Consider the following 23,144-nt stretch of genomic DNA (forward strand, 5'->3'; position numbering starts at 1 on the left):
ATCAGAATTGAGAATAACCCCTGAAAAATCTTCCATCAAGGGCAGAACCTTCACAAAAATAAAAGCAGACAAGGTTTGCACGTAAATCCTTTGAACTGATGCAAGCAACAGGGTTGTTTCTTTCTACAGTTTGTAATGTTAAATGCCATTTATTTATTCATATTCCGTTAGAGACTTCATGAAATAGTGCAGCACTTTCGGAAATTCCAAGTATTTATTTTATTTTATTATTTTATCCTGTATCAATTTTCTAGTATTTTTAATTTAATTGTATTTAATTTTATTTTGCTTTGTTTTTTGTTTCATTTTATTTTGTGTGTGAGGTTTTTTTTTTTTTTTTTTTTTTTCTGGATTCTGTTTTAATGGTTAAATTACATTTTAGAGATACTAAAGTTAAAGTATAAGTAATTGATGATGATGATTATTATTATTATTATTATTATTATTATTATGTTACTGTTGTTAACCTCACAGCCAAGATAACATTTAATTTTAATTCATTTTAAATATCTTTAAAATATTGATTATCTTTAAAAAATATATATATTTATCAAAATTATATATTTTTATATATATAATTCTATTATATAAATATATTTATATATAATTCAGTTTCAAATGAAAATTTAGTGATCAAAAATAATTTCTAATCAATTGAAATCATGAATGATATACAAATTAATAGCAATTAATAGATACAGATATTACATTTTTAGCATCCTGTGAAATTGTTTTATTTTTTCCTTAAATTTCATGTTTTTACCAGTTTAATTGTTAATTAAATTTTTAATAATAAAAATCATATCTAATAAATTAAATTAGATTAAAAATCTAGATTAAATCTTGGAATTAATCTAGATTAATCTAGATTAAAATGGCTAATTTGAATTCTGCTGAAGGCATTTTCAGAATATGTGTGCAATTTGTGTGCACAAACTGCTTGACAATTGCATTTACAACATTATTACCTCTACAAACTTGTGTAACCAAGTACTTCTGCGCAAAAGGCTGCACGACGTGCGCGTTGCCGTTAAATACACAGACGCACACGGGCATGGATTTCTGCGTGCATAGTCTTCCATTAAACTGTGTTGCTTTTAGAAGCGTCAATTCAGTTGTTGCATATAGTTTAATGTCTTTATTTCGGGATTATCAAAGTAAATTATAACTCAAATTTGAGATTTTACTGGGGCACAGCAGATTTTCACTGGGGCCCCAGTAAAAAGGGTCTAGCAACGCACCTGCCCTGAAGCGGCTTCATAACTGCATCCATGTTTGCACGTCTCATTTGATGTGGTAATTTCACAGAAGTTGAAGACTCGTTCTCGCCCCCTACAGTGCAATTCGACTAGCTATACGTCATCCGCGCTAAAATATCAAGGTGAAAGTCATCAGAGCTTACGTAGTTTAGACCCAGCTCCCAACCCAACTTTGAGAATAGATTAACGGCGATATTTTTTTATCGCCAGAATAAGAGTCTCACGTTAACGCAGCACGTTAACGCCGATAACGGCCCACCACTAATATATATATATATATATGTGTGTGTGTGTGTGTGTGTGTGTGTGTGTGTGTGTGTGTGTGTGTGTGTGTGTACCTGGTATTCATCACATTGCGGGGACCAAATGTCCCCACAAGGATAGGAATACCAGTAGATTTTGACCTTGTGGGGACATTTCTTAGGTCCCCATGAGGAAACAGGCTTATAAATCATGCACAATGAGTTTTTTGATGAAGTAAAAGTGTGCACAATCTCCTGTGAGGGCTAGGTTTAGGTGTAGGGTAGGTGTAGGGCGATAGAAAGTACGGTTTGTACAGTATAAAAACCATTACGCCTATGGAATGTCCCCATAAAACATGTAAACCCATGTGTGTGTGTGTGTGTGTGTGTAAAAATAAAATTAATGTCAACACAAGGGCTCTGACAAAAAAAATATTTTAATGCTTTTAAATTATTTTATCAACAAATCGGTTTTGAAAAATGACAGTGATACCGATTTCATATTTCCGAATTTATAATTTAATACAAATTTATTATTAAAAGTAGCAATCAAATGAAGACATAAAACATTAACAATTTAATAATTTTAAGAACCTGCAATCAGTTTTTGTGTTTTAATATTCACTGGTATCGATAACCGATATTTTAAACCGATATATACATATATAAATTAAAATAAATTTCAAACTTAAGTATAACAAGGGCTCTAACAAAAAAAAACTTTCTTTAAAAGCTTTTTAAATTATTTTATTGGCAAATCGGTTTTGAAAATGACAGCGATACCTATAACTATAAAAATGCTTTATATTGGTGCTCATAATCAGCCATCTAATGGATAATCGGTTGACACCTACTACTTTTAATATCCAAAATTTGCAGAATTCTGTGATTCTGTTATTATTTCCATTTTGTGGGAATCATTGAGCTCTACTACTGGTACACCATGTGTGATCGCCATAAGTACTCAGCATTCCCAGCCGATAATTGATTGAAACCGTGCACAGATGCAGTACAGAAATACAAATAAAATCCTTCTTATTGGGTCAAATTAATCTTTAAAGGTGCTCCATATGCCGTGGCATTTGCATGTTTCACCATGCAGCTTGGCATGATGGAGACTGTTTTTGTTATAATGTGAAAGGTTTTGTGGATTCATCTCTCTGTGGTCTCCTGGGTCCTGCTGTGGACTGGTGTCCATTATCCATTCGATTCGCCTCCCAGAGTAAATCCTCATCCAAACAGATTCTAAATGATATCTATGCTTCCTCCATTGCCAGCGCCCGCACTCAAGGCTTTTATTCGTGAATCTGAGGGGCCTCTGGGGCAAGAGGCTTTTATTTAAGTAGCCTGTGCCACTCAGAAGTATAATGAAGATTTCCATTATGATTACACTAGAGGAAGCACTGCCCATAATTGAGTGTCACAACTGCAGTTATACATGTTTAGTTTGAGAGGTATGAAACGCTCCGTCTACTCAACCGAAGGCACTCTAAACATTCAAGGTCTGCTGCAGTCCCTTGGCTATCCACCTGTACTATTTAAAGGAATAATTCACCAAAAAATTCAGTCTGTCATTATTTACTCACCCTTGTGAACCCTTGCTGTCTATGCAGGGTCAGAAAGCTCTCGGATTTCATCAAAAATATTTTCATTTGTGTTCTGAACAAAGGTCTTACAGGTTTGGAATCACGTGAGGTTGAGTAATTAATGACAGAATTTTTATTTTTGGGTGAACTGTCCCTTTAAGATGATGTATAATTAGTTACATGCTTTTTTATAGTAATATATGCCACATAAAGGTTGAGATATACCCTTTGAAATACCCTTTTAATTTAGGTTAATCCTTCGTCTTTGTCAAAGGCAAGATGCTTATCTCTAAATATATTACATGATAGACTGTTTTAAGCCGAGGATGCAGACAGACAGATCCATTCAAGTGTTAAAATGCAGAGACGGCCGAAATCCATTGAATCTACTGAAATAAGAATATAAGAGATTATCTGAGGGTTGTTTTGCTTCCTCCTGCTTCAACTCTAATGTTTTAATCATAACCCCAGACATATCTATCTATCTATCTATCTATCTATCTATCTATCTATCTATCTATCTATCTATCTATCTATCTATCTATCTATCTATCTATCTATCTATCTATCTATCTATCTATCTATCTATCTATCTATCTATCTATCTATGTCTATGTCTGTCTTTCTGTCTCTCTCTCTCTGTCTATCAGAATTTTAGTGCCTGTATATTTCAATTCATAACTTTGTTGATTTATAATACATTTATTTTGCATATATAAAAACAATGTAAAAAACTGCTTTGTATTTGAATATATTGTAAAATGTCATTGATTCCTGTGATCAAAGCTGAATTTTCAGCATTATTACTTCAGTCTTCAATGTCACATGATCTGTCAGAAACCATTCTAATATGCTGATTTTCTGTTCAAGAAACATTTATTATAATCATCAATGTTTAAAACAGTTGAGTACATTTTTCAGGATTCTTTGATGAATAGAAAGATCCAAAGACCAGCATTTATCTGAAATAAAAATATACTTTTATATTTTGTAACATTACTAAACCATTCAAAAGCTTGGAGTCAGTACAGTTTTGTTTGTTTTTTTTGGAAAGAAATTATATAAATTAATACTTTTATTTAGCAAGAGATGCTTTAAATTGATTGGAAGTAATGATAAAGACATCTATAATGTTACAGATGATTTCTATTTCAGATAAATGCTGTTCTTCTGAACTTTCTATTAATCAAAGAAACCTGTAAAAAATCTCTCTCTAGCTGTTTTAAACATTAATAATAAAAAATGTCTTTGAGCAGCAAATCAGAATATTAGAATGATTTCTAATGGATCATGTGACTGGAGTAATAATGCTAAAAATTCAGCTTTGAAATCAAAGGAATAAATTACATTTTAAAATATATTAAAATAGAAAACATTTATTTTAAATAGTAAAAATATTTCAAACTTTATTAAAATTGCTGTAAACAAACTTTTGACTCGTATTGTATTTCAGCTAATAACAATAACAAGAAGCAATTATTTAAATATATTAATATTAAACGTGAAGCACAACAATGCTATGTATTGCTATTATGTAATGCACATACAATATTTCAGTTATTTAAGATGTAAAGCTTTTGAGTGTAAATTATTCACACTTTTACTTCCAAAAACCTTAAAGCATTATGTTGTAAAATTACATGTTATCCTATTAAATCTTCAATAACTTTACATATGTAATTGTAAAGTAACTTAGGCTACAGTTTAACCGTACATATAACAGCTTGTATAAAAGGTAACAGCCTGGATACTGTAATGTGTCACGCACTTTAATACTTTAAAGTGTTAGAAAAGTCATTAAAATAATGTAGTAGGCTACAGCACAGGAGTCCATTAGAGAATGACAAATGTTCACTCCGTCTGATTATGATGATATTCCGGCCCCGTTCCCGTACAGGACAGGGGAGGTTGGGGCGGGGACCTGTTTGTACTGCTTTTGTGAGCCACCGGTCCGCCTCATCGCTTTACCGATACCCATCAGGAGGCAGTATATCCTCCAGTGCAGTGTGTGTGGCGTACTGGAGCTGCGCTTCCCATCCGCTAAGCACCTTTGTCTCTCTCACAGAGCTTCACTTGAACAGGGGCGCGGGGTTCAAGTTGCTGAGACCGAGGGGAACCGCTTTGAAGAAGTGGATCTGGACGGGTTTAATACACCCTCCCTCTCTAGAACTACTACAAAGGGAGTGAACGGAGAGAGTTCCGCTGCGTAAACCGACACCGACCATCGCGCCGCTCGCCCGCTCGCTCGCTCTCCTAGCCGTCAAGAAAGAAAGCATGCGGGAAAACACAAGGAGCGGAGTCTTTCTTTGGAAAATGTGGGATTTGTTGGCCTCGTTTTGAAATGGTGCTCTTGTAAAACCAAGCGCTGTGTGCGTTTTCAAGCGTTTTTGGACGCGCTGACAGCCCGTGAGCGTTACGCACTGACTCGCCAGAGGTAAGTTTGACGCCTTCAATACAAATACAACTGGATTTGTTGCAGTGTTTTATTATTGCAGCGTTATGTTCTGTTATAAACTGACGTCACAACGTAACAAAATTAGTGTTTTGTAAAATGCCGTTTATTTGTAAAAGCGATGGGGGAGGAAAGGATATTTGACACCGTCATTAAGCCAGTCAGTCATTCAGTCGGCGGAGCTCCAACTGTTGCCATATTGTTTAGATAAGTTTAAAATCCTAACTAGAGAGGATTGGAATAAATGTTTGTGTCACTTTGGCGAATATAACTTGGCGCAAACGCAGTGCGGTTTTAATTGGACACACATCGCAACGTGCAAACAAATAAGACATAAAATCTTTATTTGCCAGATTGAGCGAGTGAATAACGCTGACGGTTTATTGTACTCTATATGTAAAGGGATTTGATATATTTGAAGCACAACATCAGCACTTTTTTTCTTAGTGCAATTACATCCTGCCACGTTCACAGGACAATAAAACGGTTAGCCTATCTCTGAGGGAATAGTGACTGAAAAAAATTCATAGTGACACAGGTGCTATGTGATGAGCATATTCTGTTGAAATTATACGATTAAGTGTTGTTCAAAATCATACAATCATGCTGGGGATTGACCACCAGCAGATGTTTTTGTGCTGTGACACAAGCAGAGCGCCTTTTGCCTTCTTTTCCTTCTCTTCTTTCTCTTCTTGTGACTGGTCGTCTATAATGAAATAAGTGCGCACTGCATACTGGAGATTACAGTAATTACAGCATGGAGTGGACACTGGTGGTTATAGGCTGGGCACTCATTCAGGCAGAGAAACGGTCAAAGGGACAGTTAACCTAAGAATAAAAAATACTGTCATTATTTTCTCACTTTCATGTCGTTCCAAGCACTTATGGCTCACTTTCCACTGTGGAAAACAAAAGGAGACCTTTTAGACAATACCTTGATCACGGTTTTCCATGTAATGACAATAGTGACTTAAGATGTCAAATCTAAAGTATGATTTAAAAGTGGTACAATATCTTAAGTCTTTGCAGTAGACAGAAATTTAGGTTGTTATCAGTGATCGTCCCCTCATTTGAGCTGTTGAATTAAGAATCAGACCAGACTAGTTCTCTTGCGTACTTGTCAAAGTGCACTAGTGTGGATGTGTGGATGTTAGGACTTTTTTAGCTTAACATTTGACCCCTTGGTCAGATAAAGCTATTGTTTTGTTCAGAAGACTCTGAAAGAACAACTTTTGTGATGCTTTTGTGTTCTTCTTCAGGCTTGACGTCTTAATTTACCCGTCATTGTTATTGCACAGATCAATTATTTTTAGAGGTTTGGATTGGTGTTGAGCAAATGGCTAGAGAATATTCATTTTGAGGTGAACTATCCCTAAAACATACAGACTTGTGGGAAATGTGTCATATGAAATACATCATATGAAAGCTAAATAAATAAGCTTGATGTAAAATAAATTGATGTATGTTTGTTAGGATAGGACAATATTTGGCTGAGATACAACTATTTGAAAATCTGGAATCTAAGGGGCCAAAAAAATCAAAATATTGAGAGAATTCCTTTAAAGTTGTCCAAATTAAGTTCTTAGCAATGCTTACTAAGCAGAAAGTAAGTTTTAATATATTTATGATAGGAAATTGACAATATATTGTAATGGAACATGATCTTTACTTAATATCCTAATGAGTTTTGGCATAAAAGAAAAATCGATAATTTTGACTCATACAATGTATTGTTGGCTATTGCTACAAATATACCCATGCTACTTAAGACTGGTTTTGTGGTCCAGGGTCACGTATACGGGTTGAAAACAATGCATGCAAGTGGGATTTTATAGCTTGTGTGTGTGTGTGTGTGTGTGTGTGTGTGTGTGTGTGTGTGTGTGTGTGTGTGTGTGTGTGTGTGTATGAGAAAGTGAGGTCAGTGTGTATCATCACATCCAAGTACAATCAATTGTCTATTATAATATAGTGATTCATTCCATGTCTGTAAGCATAGAGGAGACTGGAAGCCTCTAACAAAGCTCTTTATTATTGTGACGTGGGGCTGTCATACGCTCTCGTCATTGTCTGTTAATGAACAGTGGAGGCAGAAGAGAGCGGTAACTGTATTATTGTGCTCCATTCATGTTTGTTTCCAGCCTGTCCCTTGACAGTGTTCTTGCATTAAATGCAATTGGCAGGGAATAGCTTGCTGGGGGCCCATACACTGTCACCCCTTCAGCCCAGATGTTCCTCAAACCCATTGAGAGTCAAATTGGGCTCCTGGAGGGAAGATCTTCTCATTGTTGTACCACAATAGACTCACATCCTCATCCTTCCTTAGTCAATAGTAGCTAAAACTGAATCTCACACACAGAGATTCCCATACAAAGTTTAGTACATGAGGGATTCATCAAGTGTTTAAGCTGAAATATTATAAAGCAACTCTTAAAATGAAGACTTTGATATCAAAAAATGCTCTTCATAGGGTAACATCTAAATCAACCCATTTGATTCAGTTCAAAGAAACAATTATGCATGACTGAATTACTCAAATGTAAGAATCAAATCAGGTAGAAATGTCTTTTCAGCTGTATTTTTTTTTTATCATAGAATAAGTGATATCCTTGAGCTAAAATAAAAAAGCTGTTTGACTAGATCCAAGCCACAGTTTGACTTTATATGCAACTGTAAAGATAAATGTCAGGTATAAACCACAAATATTAATTAGATCATTGGATCCACGCTCATAATTCCCTGATCAAAAATGTATTACAGTGTCAACAACATGTGCGCAGAGGAATCGGAAGTACCTGTATGGAATTGGAAAAGCCTCTTTTCTAAGCCGTCCCGAGTGCTTGCTATCAACCGCTGCAGGAGCTCGTATCACATGAATGAATTATTGGATTACATCCCTGACATCACGAAGCAAATGTTTTGGCCTTGGGTCTTGTTATGATCGTGCGGTTTCGCGGACACGGTGGCACAATTAGTGCATGCAGCTAACCAACGTGACGCGTCCCTGAACCGCTTCTACGATGAATGAATAGAAATCAATTGGCGAGCGCAGTTGCGTAACACCTTCCGTCCTCTGGCTTATTGTAAAGTTTGTTCCCTATTCAAGCCCGTACAAGGGTTGTTTGTCCCCGTGTCTCTGCTGGGAGTTGATGTGTGGTGGCCGTGCGTATTGACGGCGACCCCTCCGACTGGAATCCTCATTATTCTCTATCAGTGTGCGCTCCTATATGCCATTTCCTCTCTGCCTCTAGTTAGTCTCTCTGTTTTCCGCCTTGCACCTGTATTAGTAATGAGCACAATGGTACTCCAGGAGTGTGTGGGTCTCGAGAGAGATGTGTAAAAGTGGAGGGAGGTCATGCAGTCAAGGCTAGTCCGTGATTTGGAGTGGACGCAGGCGGACGGCTCGTCTGCTGAGACGGGTGAGTGAAAACAGCAGGGGCTGGGGATGGACATGGGTGATGTTTAGATAAGGGGATGGGGAAGAGTGTTTTAAGTGCAGCACTGCAAATAGAGAAGAGATTGCATGTGTGTTCGTGAGTGTGTGTGGATGGAAGGCCAGCTTGTGTGCATTTGTGTTAAGGGTAGTGCTTTTTTCCACCATCCCCCAGTGTGTTTACACATACTGGAATGATGTGATGCTGCTTGTGTGTGTGTTTGTGTGTGTGCGCGCAGCTGTGGGCCAGAGGTGGAGAAACACGTCCGCACAGAGCTGTGAAAGTGATACAGACTTGACTGGTTCAGAAAAATCAAGCTTTGAAAGATAAACACAGTTAAAGTAATAGTTCAGCCAAAAGTTACAATTGTGTTGTCATTTACTCTCTCATGTCATTTCAAAACTGTGAAAATCACTTTCTTCCGAAGGCCAGTGCTGTTTTAGCATTATTTAAAATATATATATTTTTTTACAGTTTTCAAGTTTAGTTTTAGTCATTTTGTTATTGTTTTTAAAGTATTTCTATATTTTTATGTTGTATTTATTTATTACAGTTTTAGTTTTACTAACTGTAGTACCTCAACTTTAACTTATTTAATGTCTGCTGGTTGCCAAGGTCAAATGTCAAGATAATACTTTAGTATTCATAAATATTTTAATTTTATATTTTTAGTTTATTTTCAATTTTAGTTTTAGTCATTTAGTTTTGTGCTATTGTCATTTCTATATTTCTATATATTTTTATTAATTTATTATAGTTTCTGTCTTTGTCACTTTAGTACTTAAACTTATTTTATTTCAGTTATTTGTCATGGCAAATTTAAAATTTTATTTCTTATGTTTAAATGTTCCATCCAACATAGCTTTATTTTATTAACTGAACAAAAACACCATAATATATTCACAGGTATATTAAATATTTAGGAACAGTTCACATACTTGTTTCTCTGAAAAACAATGCTACATGCAGTTATTCTACTTTAAAAAATGTGCATTCCTTGTCAGAATGTCTGTTTTTATTTTGATCTGTGTGATTCCGCCCACTGCCGGTTTAACCAATAGTATTTCAACACACTGGGTTGCCAGTTGGTGGAAAACAAAGCGTACTAAAGCAATGAAGTACAGCAAATGAACTGGCTCAGAGAATGCAGATTCAACCCAACCTAAAAAGCCTCAGCTTCCATCTAAAAGCCCTGTGAGAATTCATATTTCAGCTGCATACCCTCAGAAACCACTTCTATCATTATATTCAAGTTTTCTGTCTCATAGAGGACTCATAAAGCAATAGTTCAACCAAAAATGAACAAAATCTTAGTATTAATAAATATTTGATTTTTATATTTTCAGTTTATTTTCATTTTTTTTTAAATATATATTTCTATTATCTTTAATTTTTATTTATTGATTATAGTTTTCATTTTAGTCACTTTAGTACTTCAGCTTATTTTATTTCAGTTGTGTGCTAAGGCAAAATTTCAAATTTTCTTTGTTTAAATGTTTCATCCAATATCTATATCTCTTTATTTCAGCTGTATTTTAATTACCAATAACAGTTTTTAAAGGTGCAGTATGTCTTTTTTTTTTTACTGTACCCAAGTATAAAAACACCATAATTTATTCACATGTGTTTAGGAAATATGCTACGATCACATACTTGTTTCTCTGAAAAACAATGCTGCAACCAGTTATTTTACTTTGAAAATGTACGTTCCATGTTCATGTCTGTTTTTGTTTTGATCCAGTTTAACCAATAGTATTTCAACACCCCGGGTTGCCAGTTGGTGGAAAACACAGCGTACTGAAGCCATGAAGTGCAGCAAATGAACTGGCTCAGAGATCACAGATTCAACCTGACCTAAAAAGCCTTTGCATAAATCTAAAAAGCTCTGTGACCATAGAAATAATAAAATGATGATAAATCAACTCATAAATTTACAGTGTAAGGCTCGTTGTGTTGCTTGTCCTCAAATTGACAACCCGTGTGACCGTCGCATCTGAGGAGGCGGGAGAAACAGTATTTTAGCTGTCAATATTAGCTACTGCACCTGTAAACAACCTTGACATTTTTTATCCATGCAAATGAAAGATATACTGTTGTCTGTATAATGAAAGCCAATGGGGTCCAAAATGACACTGGACCTCACTGACTTTCGAATATGTGTTCATGCAGGTTCGGACTGATATTTGAATGACTAAAAATGTTCATTTTTCATGAACTGTCCCCTTAAAATGCATTCAGTGTAGCTCATTAGGCCATGAATGCCGTTTTCAGTAGCGTTCCCTCACCTCGTTTCGCTTCCTCCGCCCTGGGGCTCGTTTTCCTTGTACTGAGATGGATCCATCAGGCCAGTTTTGCGTGTCTTTTACGAGCTGCATATGGAGGCCTCGCAAAGGGGAAAGGTGGAGAGCGTAGGCCCTCTCGTTTGCTAGCAAATGACCAGTATCGACCATCTGCTATTTCAGTGTCCTTCCCTGCAGGCTCTGCCAGTGATTTTTTCAAGCTGTGCATTTGTTGTATATGTATGAGTGCAAGTATATGCGTTCGTGTTTGCATGGCTTTTCTTCTAGTCCGTCTTAAAATTAGGGTCAGATTTTTGTTTTTCACCATTCAGAGCTTGGCAGCCACAGGTAGGAGCTGAATTGCATTAAAAAAAGCCGGTCAATGATTTCCTTTTGTGTGAGCCATTTCCAAATGTCCTTTTGGAAATTGTGTTTACAGAAATGTTATTTAGAAGCACAGTCACATGTCTGTGCTTTTGCTTTGAGCAAGTGCAGCCTTTCTCCTCCCTCGTTGCTCTTTTCTGTCTCTCGCTCTCTTCTGCTCGCACATTCCTAACAGATGTTTGCCCTAATGCATCTCGGGCTCAGGTTGTTTACTGAGCTCACATCTGGTTTGGGTGCTTCATAATATCCCCCTTTGCCCAGAATTAATGGGTGTTTTTTTTCTCCCCAAAAGCCAAATGTATTTGCTTAAGTGTATTGTTGCACACAACACAGTTGGAACGGTGAAATCTCAGGCCTTTTTCAGGGAATGTTTGGAACTGATTTCAACTCCTGCTGTAATGTGAACGTATCGATGTTTAAAGCCCATCTGCGCCGAGAAGAGTTTGAGGGGTGTTTAAGCTTTACGGTTTGTGTTATTAGTGGTTCTAGGATTTGAACAAACCTGTAAGCCTAAGCATTAAACTTAAGTGTGTAACTCGTCCCACGCCATTCGTGCTATACAAACATTAGGGCTGCACGATTAATCAAAATAAAACCAAAATTGAGATACAGCTTAGTGTAATTATGAAAGCAAAGGCTGCGTTTATAGGATATATGTGCCGCTTGTTATATGCTAGTGTTTGCAGCATCTCAGAGCAGCATTTAGACTGAGTTTGAGTCGCTTTAACATGCATTTGGGAACACAAAATGCACCAACCATCTTCCCATACTTGTAATGAATTAATAGCAATTATCAAGAAAAGAGTTTTTTTCAGGGTTTCTTATGGTTTTCCATCAAAATAAACCATAAATATTAGGATGGCACCCATTGCCGTTGCATCCCAAGTTTGAGTCCTGACTCGCAGACCTTTTCCAATCCCGTCCCACCCCCATATATATTAGTATTGTAATTTTAGAGTTGTATTGTAAAATAAATTTTATTTTATTTTTTAGATAAAAATTTTACTGTAAAATATTACAAAAATATTATTATAATTTTAATTTACATTCACAATTTTTGCAAAATTTGCTAAAAATTCAGGGTTTTTCCTCCATATTGTGCATGAATGATATGCCCTGTTGAGATGTGCATTCATTTTTAAAGGGATAGTTTACCTAAATATTTGAATTTAAGAATTTTAACAAATTGCAAAAATTGTGAAAAGTTTTCTTTTCTCCATATTGTGCATGAATGGTGTGCCTTGCTGAGGTGTTCTTTCTTTTTTAAAGGGATAGTTTGCCTAAAAATGAAAATGTAAGAATTTTTGCAAATTGCCAAAAATTGCAAATAATTAGTTTTTATTTTTTCCCTCCATATTGTGTATGAATAATATGGCTTGTGGATATTTGCATTAGTTTTTAAAGTGATAGTTTACCTAAAAATGAGAATTTGAGAATTATTCAAATTATTCTAAAAAAATTTTTTATTTTTTCTTCCATATTTTGCTTGAATGATGTGCCTTGTTGAGATGTGCATTTGTTTTTAAAGGGATATTTGACCTAAAAATAAGAATTTAAGAATTTTTGCAAATTGCAAACAATTTGTTTTTATTTTTTCTTCCATATTGTGTTTGAATGATGTGCCTTGTTGAGATGTGCATTCGTTTTTTTAGTTTACCTAAAAATGAGATTGAAATTGAGAGTTTACCTGAATATGAGAATTGAATCTTTATTTATATCATTATATCATTATAAGTGAAAAGTTCATGCAAAAAGCCTCCAAGTACCATCTGAAGAATTCCCTCCAGTGAGTTTTCCCCTATGTGTAGGTTCAGTAATTTCACTTTAATGGCAGTGAATAGGTTCTTGCCATTAAAGTGAAATAACTGAACATAAACCTAGAAGCCTGAGGAAAATGCTGATTTTAGAGGAACATTTCAGATGGCACTTAGAGGCTTTTGCAGCTAAACTCTTCAAGTGTTTTATCCATATAGTAAAAGTCAATGTTGTCCACTGTTGTTTTCTTCAAGCAATTAGATTATATTACTTCATAAACGTACATTGAATAGGGACTTTGGATATCTAGATTGGACACACGTCTCTTTTTTGACTCTTGACTCTTGCATCTTTTATCAAGAGTCAATTTTTTTCTACATTACAAAAGAATGTTTTTTTCTCCAGAAAAAGTAGCAATCTAACTCATTTTGGCATTGTTTCATCCATAATGCCTACCCGTGTGACTTAAAGATTGAACCGTTAGCAGCAGGAACAAACATTCAATCACTCCAGCATTCACCCACACAATAAAAGTGGCTGTGTGTTGCCGTTGGGCCAGAAACACAGCCAGGGAAACGGCTCCACAGCTGGGCTCGGCCCCCTTCCCTTAACCCTCCCCCCTTCCCTCGAGAGATACGTCCACAAAAAAACCTCCCCGCACAGGCCCGGACCACCCCAACACCGCTGCCTCCTGGTGTAAAGCAGGTTTCTGTGCCCGTTTCTACCCAAAGCAGATCCCCCCCAGATGTGCAAGACCCACAGGATGGAGTAACAATAGCGAGGCTGTTGGACCATTAGACCCCGGTGAGGCGGTGTGTGCGAACGCTTAGCCCCTCACCCTCCCCCATCTTCTGCTGGACGACCTTTAACCCTGGTTTGCTACATGCTGCACACCTCCTGCTGCGCGTCTCACACGCCGCCACACTAGCTCTGTCACTCAGAAAGAGAGAGACTAATGCAGATAGAGAGGGCAGAGAGCTGATATAACATAGCAAGAAAGAGAGAGATCAAATGCAAATGCTACTGGGGGAGGATAGTTATGCATCTGCAGAATTTATATTTCAGCTGCACACCCTCAGAAACCACTTCGATCATCATATTCAAGTTGTCTGTGCTATAGATGACTCTTAAAGCCAGAAATGAACCAAATCTGTCATTATTTGTTCACCCTTGTGTTGTTCCAAACCTGTATGACTTTATTCTTCCATGGAACGGGATACTTTTATGGTGCTTTTTGTCATTTTGGAGTTTGACAGCCCCAGTTCTTATTCACAATCACTCTATGGAAAAGAGTGACCAGGATATTTCTCATAAAGTCATATGTTGTGTTTGGAATGATGTGTGGGTGAGTATATGATGACAGAATTTTCATTTTTGGGTGAACTATTCCTGTATTATTATTCCATTCTGTCTTTCTTTATTTTTGTTTTATTTTATTATTCTAATTTGTCTTCGTCTTTTTCATGTTGATTCATACTGAATATTATTTAAAGTACTTTATATATATATATATATATATATTTTTTTTTTTTAATGTATTTTACAATAAATTATATTGTAATTTTATCTGAATGTAAATTGGTGAATATTTCTTTATTCTTATAATGTTTTTCTTTCTTTTCTTGAATTTAAATTTATCAGATTTTTTGAATGCATATATATATTTTATGTATTTTTTATATATATATTTTTAGATGAACTATTCCTTTATTCATGGAATGTTCATTTATTTATTTATTTTCTTTTCTTTAATTTATACTTAATTTGATTTCTGAATGTTTTTTTTTCCTAATATTTTGTTTTATTTTTCTAATGTTTTATTTTAGTATTGTCATTTTTCTCCCTCTTTTTCATATTGATGATTTGGCAATATAGTATGTAAAGTACTTTAAATGGAAATAAAGAAAGAGAGAGAATTTCTTTCCAGAAGAGGCAAAGGAGAGGGGAAGATAGGGGAGCAAAGCATGGGAGCACCCATAAATGCTGGACCTGAGAAACAGAGATAACGGCGAACCAGCAGACAGCAAATACAGCATCAATCTCCTAAGTCACTCCTTCTCTTTCTGCTCCTCTCTCCATCTCTTTTCCCTCCAGTGAATCTTTTTTCTCCTGGATCCTCATGCTGAGTGCTCCTGTGTATTTGTAATAGACCCTTTCCACGTGCTGCCTGCTCTTTCTCTCTTTTCCTTTGCCTTGCTCTCTCTCTTTCTCTCTCACCTCTCCAGCACACATGGAACAGTTTATCTAGGAGCTTATTTTTTGCGCCTATTAAGCAAAGTTCTTTCTCACAAAAAAAAAAAAAAAGGCTGCCGTATAGAGAAAAACTCTTTTTATTATGATTGTATAGCAGCACTGCGAAACCGGCGGTAAGATCGAGAAAGGCAAAGAGAGACAGAGAAAACCCCCCGGTAAGCCGTGGCTCCACCACGCATGAGAAAATCAATAAAGCATCCCTTTAAAAGAGGTTGACGGATAATAGAGAAAGACGGGTGGGAGAAACAGACTCGGTCCCACGGATACCTTTCTGCCCTTTCTCTTTTCCCTCCATCCCACAAATACACCATCCACGCTGTGAACGAGCGACACAAAGCAACAAAACTACATCGCTGCCATTGCTACATCTCAAATGCGTGTTTGCAGTGTAGGTTCTCTTGTTAATCGTAATGGGAGCAATATAGTTGTCGTGTCATAACACTACAAGCGGTGTCAAGAACATCTGTAATTCCTGGAGAGAGCTATCCGTTAGCATTCCCATGCATCTCAGTGCCAGTTGCTCACCTGGTATCCAACCTCCTGAGTCGTAAACTTGGCATATACATGCAGGATGTCGAAAAGATCCTTTGAGAATTGAACTAAGGTGGCGTTCTAATGAATAAATGTAGATGGAGTTGCCTTAAAACTGGAAAAATATGCTCAATCAATGGTGTTGATGATCCGAGCTGTTAAAATTAGGAAAATTACATGTAAACCATGATTCAATTTCAGAAAAATAAAGCAAAAGAGAAGGCGATAATGTTGAATTAGGCTTGGAAGACAGTTAGAGCTATGTGTCATCAGCCTAACAATGAAAATTTCCAAAAGATTTGTCCTAAAGGCAGTAGATAAATAATAAACAGAAAAGGGCCCAAAACTGAGCCCTGAGGCACACCACTAGTAATCTGTAATATACAAGATTATGTATATGTTTGTATGTGTTTATGTGACCCTGGACCACAAAACCAGTCATAAGGGTCATTTTTCTGAATTTGAGATTCATAATCTGAAATTGTTTGATGTATGGTTTGTTTGGAAAATAATATTTAGCTGAGATACAACTATTTGAAAATCTGGAATCTGAGGATGCCAAAAAAAATGCCTTTAAAGTTGTTCGAATAAAGTTCTTAGCAATGCATGTTACAAATCAAAAATTAAGTTTTGCTATATTTACAGTAGGAAATTTACGAAATATCATCATGGAACATGATCTTTACTTAATATCCTAATGATTTTTGGCATAAAATAAATCAGTAATTTTGACCATGAAGTATTAAATGACTTGAAAATACTGCTTGTAGATTATAATATTTAGGTTTTTGTACATTATAATGTTGTTATGTCGACATTTACTGGCTTTTAACATTTGAAAAGAATTGATTTTAGTTTCTTAGTGATGTATTTTTTATTTAATCAACCCTTGGATGCTGTATAGCCTGCTTTAATTTTAATGGATGCATGATTTAATTTCAGATAAACAAATGAAAAGAGAAGGTGGAGATAATGTTGAATTAGGCTTTGAAGACATATAGAGCTTTGAGTCATCAGCATAACAATGAAAACTTATACTGAAATATGTAAGATTTGTCCTAAAGGCAATAGATAAATAATTAACAGAAAAGGGCCCAAAACCGAGCCCTGAGTCACACCACTAGTAATCTAAGATATCCGTGATTTAAACTTTTAATTTGAACAAACTAAGTCCTACCCGTTAAATACTATCTAAACCAGTTAAGAAGAGTTCCATTAATTCCAATAAAAATCAACCTTTTTTCAAATTTTTCATACTCCTCCTAGGCCATTTGACCAATTCACTTGGAATTTGGTCTACACACAGACCTGGTAAAATCATATTAAAATTTTGATTAGTTAAATGTTTTATATGAACCAGTTTGTTTTGGGAGTGTTACTATTTAAACTGGGATGCGTTTGGACCAATAGTCCCAATGGTTTCTACAGTTTTGAGTACATTGTCAAAACTAGGGTTACACACTGTTTAGAAAAACATACTTTTCAATGTTGTAAGTGAAACATTTTTAGGATATTGCAGTTATTCTGTACTTAAACATGCCATGTTTGATTTAATATGTTGCTGGGCATTTCTTTGTAATTATTTGTAAAATTTACTAGCAATTTCTGATTGAAAAATTGGTTAATGACAAATATCACGTTAGACAAATATCATCTATTATTGGAGTTTTAAAAGTGCATGCATTTTTTCTCGTTTTACATTTACTTACTTAAAATTAATCTTTAAAAACACTTATAACTTCATTACTTAGTTAAAATAGTCTTTCGCAAATCACAAAACTACAGAGCACTGCACATGACGTGTGTGGGGGATTGATTTTAGTTTCTTAATGATTTATTTTTAATTGAATCAACCCTCAGACATAGACTACTTTAATTATAATGGATGCAGTCTAGTTCATTGCTTTGCTAGCTTGCAGCGTAGACTACGTCATTTATTAAAATACGATCAAGTTTTCCCCACTCCCTTGATTATAATGTGATCTAGTTTTGTTGCGTCGCATCGTGCCACACGCTGAAAGAGTGCGCTATACGGCAACACAGCGTGACATTACCTCTCTGTCTCTCTCTTTCTGTCTGCCCATCCATCCTTCTGATGCTGTTATTGAATGTGTGCCGATTAAATTCGCACAATCCACACACCCCCTCCTCTCCCTCAGGGAGCTTTTATTTAATTAATAACGCAGGCTTACCATTAAAACACTTGCTGTGTGTGTAGGTGTTTGTCTGACAGAGTGAGTCTCATGGCTGTTGTGGTTGTGATCGCCGTGTGACGCTGTGTGTGCACTTGTATTGTTGTGTTGGTGGGGTTCCCCTCCCAGCATAACAAAGCAGTATTGTGTGCGTGGTTATTGTGGTGGGTTAAGCTGTGCTCAGGGCTGTCATGGCTAATCTGCAGCGCTTCACTCCATTAGACTGTACCTGGAGATTCAGGTTTGGCTTACATATTAGTGCTGGATTGTATATCACGTATATGTTGTGCATTGATCAAACGGATCGGGTGTCCCGGAGTACTGGTGTACCTGCTGGTGTTTCTGTAGGGATGCTGCTATTTTGAGGGATGCACAATATATTGGTTAATCCATGGATGTTTGTCGATGTCCGTCTGTCTCTCTGTCCGTTTAGAGATTAAGAGATACATTACCATTCAAAGGTTTTTTTTTTTCAGGATTTTTGTGTATTTGAACCCTTTTCCAACAATGACTGTATGATTTTAAGATCCATCTTTTCACACTGAAGACAACTGAGGGACCCATATGCAACTATTACAGAAGGTTCAAATGCTCACTGATGCTCCAGAAGGTAAAACGCATTAAGAGCTAGGGGGTGAAAACTTTTGGAATTTGAAGATCAGGGTAAATTTAATTTATTTCGTCTTTTGCGAAACATGTAAGTATCTTCTGTAGCTTCTGAACGGCAGTACTAAATGAAAAAAATATGATATTTAGGCAAAATAAGAAAAATGTACACATCTTCATTCTGTTCAAAAGTTTACACCCCTGGCTCTTAATGCATCGTTTTTTCTTCTGGAGCATCAGTGAGTGTTTGAACCTTCTGTAATAGTTGCATATGAGTCCCCTTAGTTGTCTTTAGTGTGAAAAGATGGATCTCAAAATCATACAGTCCTTGTTGGAAAAGGTTCAAATACACAAAAATCCTGAAAAACCAAAAAAATTGTGGGACCTGAAGGATTTTTTTCTAAAGAACAGCGGGCAGTTTAACTGTTTAGGACAAACAAGGGACTCATGAACTATCACTAAAAAAACAACAGAGCAGTGGATAATTCAGGTAACGACACAGTATTAAGAATCAAGGGGATGTAAACTTTTGAACAGGGTCATTTTTATAAATTATATAAACTATTTTTTTTTGTCTTCTGAACTATATGTCTATATTCCCATTTTAAAACAGAACGAAATCATCATCATCATCATCATCATCATTATCATCATCATAATACAATCAAATCGTTTGTCATTTCTTTTTTTTCTCTTTCGGTTAGTATTTGGATTTGCTGTTAGTTATATCCTCTGGGTCTGAGTGCAGTTGTTGTAGACAGATTAATCCTAATAAACATGCTGCTACAACTGAAACCATTACATTAAAATACTTAAAACAGTGTATTTCTATAACTTCAGCAGCGTGCAGATCCTCCTTTATGTCAGGACTGTGGCGAAGGCAGCGCGGACAATCGTCTAGCTCGCTCACATGTAATCATATATTTTCTATAACGGGAAAATCATATTGTTTTTATGACATAATATGTCGTTTTAACAAGACAAGATCTCCGTTTCCTATTGTGCTTTGCCAGAAAGTGTCACAAATGAACAGAAACAAAAGTCAGAATTGCAAGATATAAAGTCACAATTGCGAGAAAAAAAGTCAGAATTCTGACTTTTTTCTCGCAATTGTAAGTTTATATCTTGCAATTCTGACTTTTTTTCTCGCAATTGCGACTTTATATCTCAGAATTCTGACTTTATAACTCGCAATTGCGACTTTATATCTCGCAATTCTGACTTTATAACTCGCAATTCTGACTTTATAACTCGCAATTCTGAGAAAAAAAGTCACAATATTTTTTTTTTTTTTTTTTTTTATTCAGTGGCGGAAACGGGCTTCCATATGTATCAGTTTATCTAATTATACATCATATATTGAGTTCATCTCATTTGTCTTGTCAGAGGTTAAGTTTGTAGAATGAGTCATTTGGATGTTGATTTGACTCGGAGCTTGTGTGTGTCTGGATTCACTTGTTACTATCGTAATCAAGGATGCTGCACAGGTGGCCTGCATCCTCTCAGGAGGAGACCTGAAGTGCTCTCCACCTCTCTGCAGCTTTTTCTATTTCTTTTGTTTTTCACTACAAGGCACTGACCCCAGGCCAGCCCGGTGGCGTACTCCTTCCCATCCTTCCCTTCTCTCTCATCTGTCTTTGTGTGTCTTCATGCCTGTCTGAAATTTTATTTTTATTCCGCCTCTTAACGGAAAATATATTCTCATTTGAAAGGGCCGACTCGCCTGTAACCGAATCACTTTGCACCCTGAACATATCAATTTGAAGATGCGCGAGAAGCGAGACGCGAGCTAGCTGCACTGAAAGTTTTCACAGTCATTGATTGGCTCTGGGTCCGTTGTGGATTTTAATAGCGGCTTTTAAACTTAGCAACATTTACCAGCAGTTTATTAGCAGGCCGTTGACCGAAAGTGGTTCTAAATGAATTTAGACCCTGGCCGGAGAGGGTTTGAGAGCGTCTACATGGGATCCGCTGAGGAAAACAGAAACTGGGCCTCGGTTTCCTCTTTCTCAGCTCTTTACCTATTAGAGATCCATTACCAAAGAGAAGGCAGGACTGGAGGCCCTATAGAACAGAGAGATAGAGTTTCAATCCTTATCTACTGAGAGTCTCTTGAAAAGAAAGAGAGAGTGATACACAACCTTTAGCTGTAGGTGAGACTGCTTTAGTGGTCGGTCTGATGACTTGGAGTAACTCGACTTGAAATGACTTCCTGGAAATCTGGTGTACTGTTGGTTTTTGTGATTTTCAATTATCAATACTAGAGAAAGTGCACTTTGCATGGACATTGTGCTCCTGTGGACTTCATGGACACGCTACATCTAGTCCATTCTGGTCAGAGCCATTAGTGACTTTTTAAACTGGGATGTAAAAGCTATAATTTTAAGTCCATTTAAATGATAAAATAATACAACTGGTCCCTGGCAAAACAGCTACTAAAGTATAATGAAATATATTTGATTTATGTGTTGCTTGCAAAAAAAGTAATTTCGCTTCATTAAATAATTATGTATTTTACATTATGTTCCGACATTACATCATACACCATTAAATGGACCAAATATATTACTAAAATAGATGTTAAAATAGATTCACATGAATATATCTACAATACGTTTCAGTTATTTGATTTATATTTCTTCATATTTTGAAATGGTTTATCTTGTTATTCAGCTTCATATGAATTGCCAAAAACAAAGAGACAATAAAGTATTTTATTGTATATTTATATTATAAAGTATTTATTTGATCCAAAATACAGCAAAAATGTTTTTTGCTGTTCAAAAAACATTTTTATTATTATTATGTTAAAAACTGCTGAGTAGAATTTTTTCATATTTTTTGATGAATAGAAAGTTCAGAAAAACAGCATCTATCTGAAATAGAAAACTTTTGTAACATTTATTTATCATCACTTTTGATCAATTTAAAGCATACTTGCTAAATAAAAATATTAATTTCTGTCATTTCTTTTATTAATTCCTTTCATTTCTATCATTTTTGTATTCTTTTATTAATATTTAAAAAAAAAATAATATTTAAGTTTATATAATATATAAGTATTTCCGTCAGTATTTTATTAATATATATAATATATATATATATAATTTTTTATTGTTTTTTTTTTTTAAAGAAAAGCTGTCCTTTTTAACTTTTAATTAATCAAACATTGATAATAAATCCGCTTATTAGACTGATTTCGGAAGGAATGTGTGACACTAAAAACTGGAGTAATTGCTGATGAAAATTCAGCTTTGCATCACAGAAATAAATTGTATTTTAAAGTATATTAAAACAGAAAACTTGTTTTAAATTGCAAAAATATGTCATATTACTTTTTTCTGTATTTTTGATCAAATGAATGAAACTTAATGGATATTAAAAATCTTACTGATTCCAAACTTTTAAATCCAGTGTATATACACTCAAATCCACACCCTCCACCTTCCCCAGCTCCACCTGTATAGATCTGCTATGGTAATTTCATGTATGTTATATGTGCAGCTTATCTATATCAATATATATATATATATATATATGTGTGTGTGTCATATGGGTCAAGTGCTTTCCCAGAGCAGACAAGCAAGTGACTATTTGAGATCAGTATGTAGAGATACCGCACAAAAAGTGATGTCTTGTTTTATTTTAGTATCGACTTGGTGCCGAAGTACCGTTACAGTACTTTTGACATCCTTAATCACAGCAGTAAAATGTGCAGTTGGCAGTAAGACCGCAATATACGAGTTACCCTCTCTCTCTCTGCCTCTTTCTCTCTGTTTCTGTTAGCTTTTGACAGATGTGCCTCTACTCCATCCAAGCTCCCAACCACCACCATGGCCCTGTGTAACCTCTATTTTTCTGTGACTCTCTCTCTGTCTTTCTTTCTCTCTCTGTTTTCTGTGCAGTGTTCTCTGACAGATCAACCCTGCTGAGTTATAACAGGGGCAACGTGTCCTACTAAACAAACTTCTACACACATACACAGGGGAACACAGGCACACACGCATGTGCATATTGTCGCATTAAAATCGTCCCCGTCTGTGCACACATCGGCCTGCCTATTTGTATTAGTAAGGGTGTTATTAATAAATATGACCTCATCTGTGTCCGCAGAGAACTTCCTCTCCCTTCCCGGCTCTCCCTCTGTGGACTTCATTTGCTTTTCCCTTCTTTC

The 23,144-nt window shown here is 35.7% G+C and overlaps 1 protein-coding gene across 1 annotated transcript in view; it reads left to right on the plus strand.

The window, feature by feature from the left end:
- The first annotated feature begins 5,077 nt into the window (after window positions 1-5,077).
- Window positions 5,078-23,144, plus strand: part of sema4c (sema domain, immunoglobulin domain (Ig), transmembrane domain (TM) and short cytoplasmic domain, (semaphorin) 4C) — an 80,418-nt gene continuing 62,351 nt past the window's right edge. Inside the window, exon 1 of the mRNA XM_073839716.1 lies at window positions 5,078-5,521. The gene's annotated coding sequence lies outside the window, so the exon portion shown is untranslated. The remainder of the gene's footprint in view (window positions 5,522-23,144) is intronic.

The sequence above is a fragment of the Garra rufa genome, chromosome 5, assembly GCF_049309525.1.
Source record: "Garra rufa chromosome 5, GarRuf1.0, whole genome shotgun sequence".
Taxonomy (NCBI): Eukaryota; Metazoa; Chordata; class Actinopteri; order Cypriniformes; family Cyprinidae; genus Garra; species Garra rufa.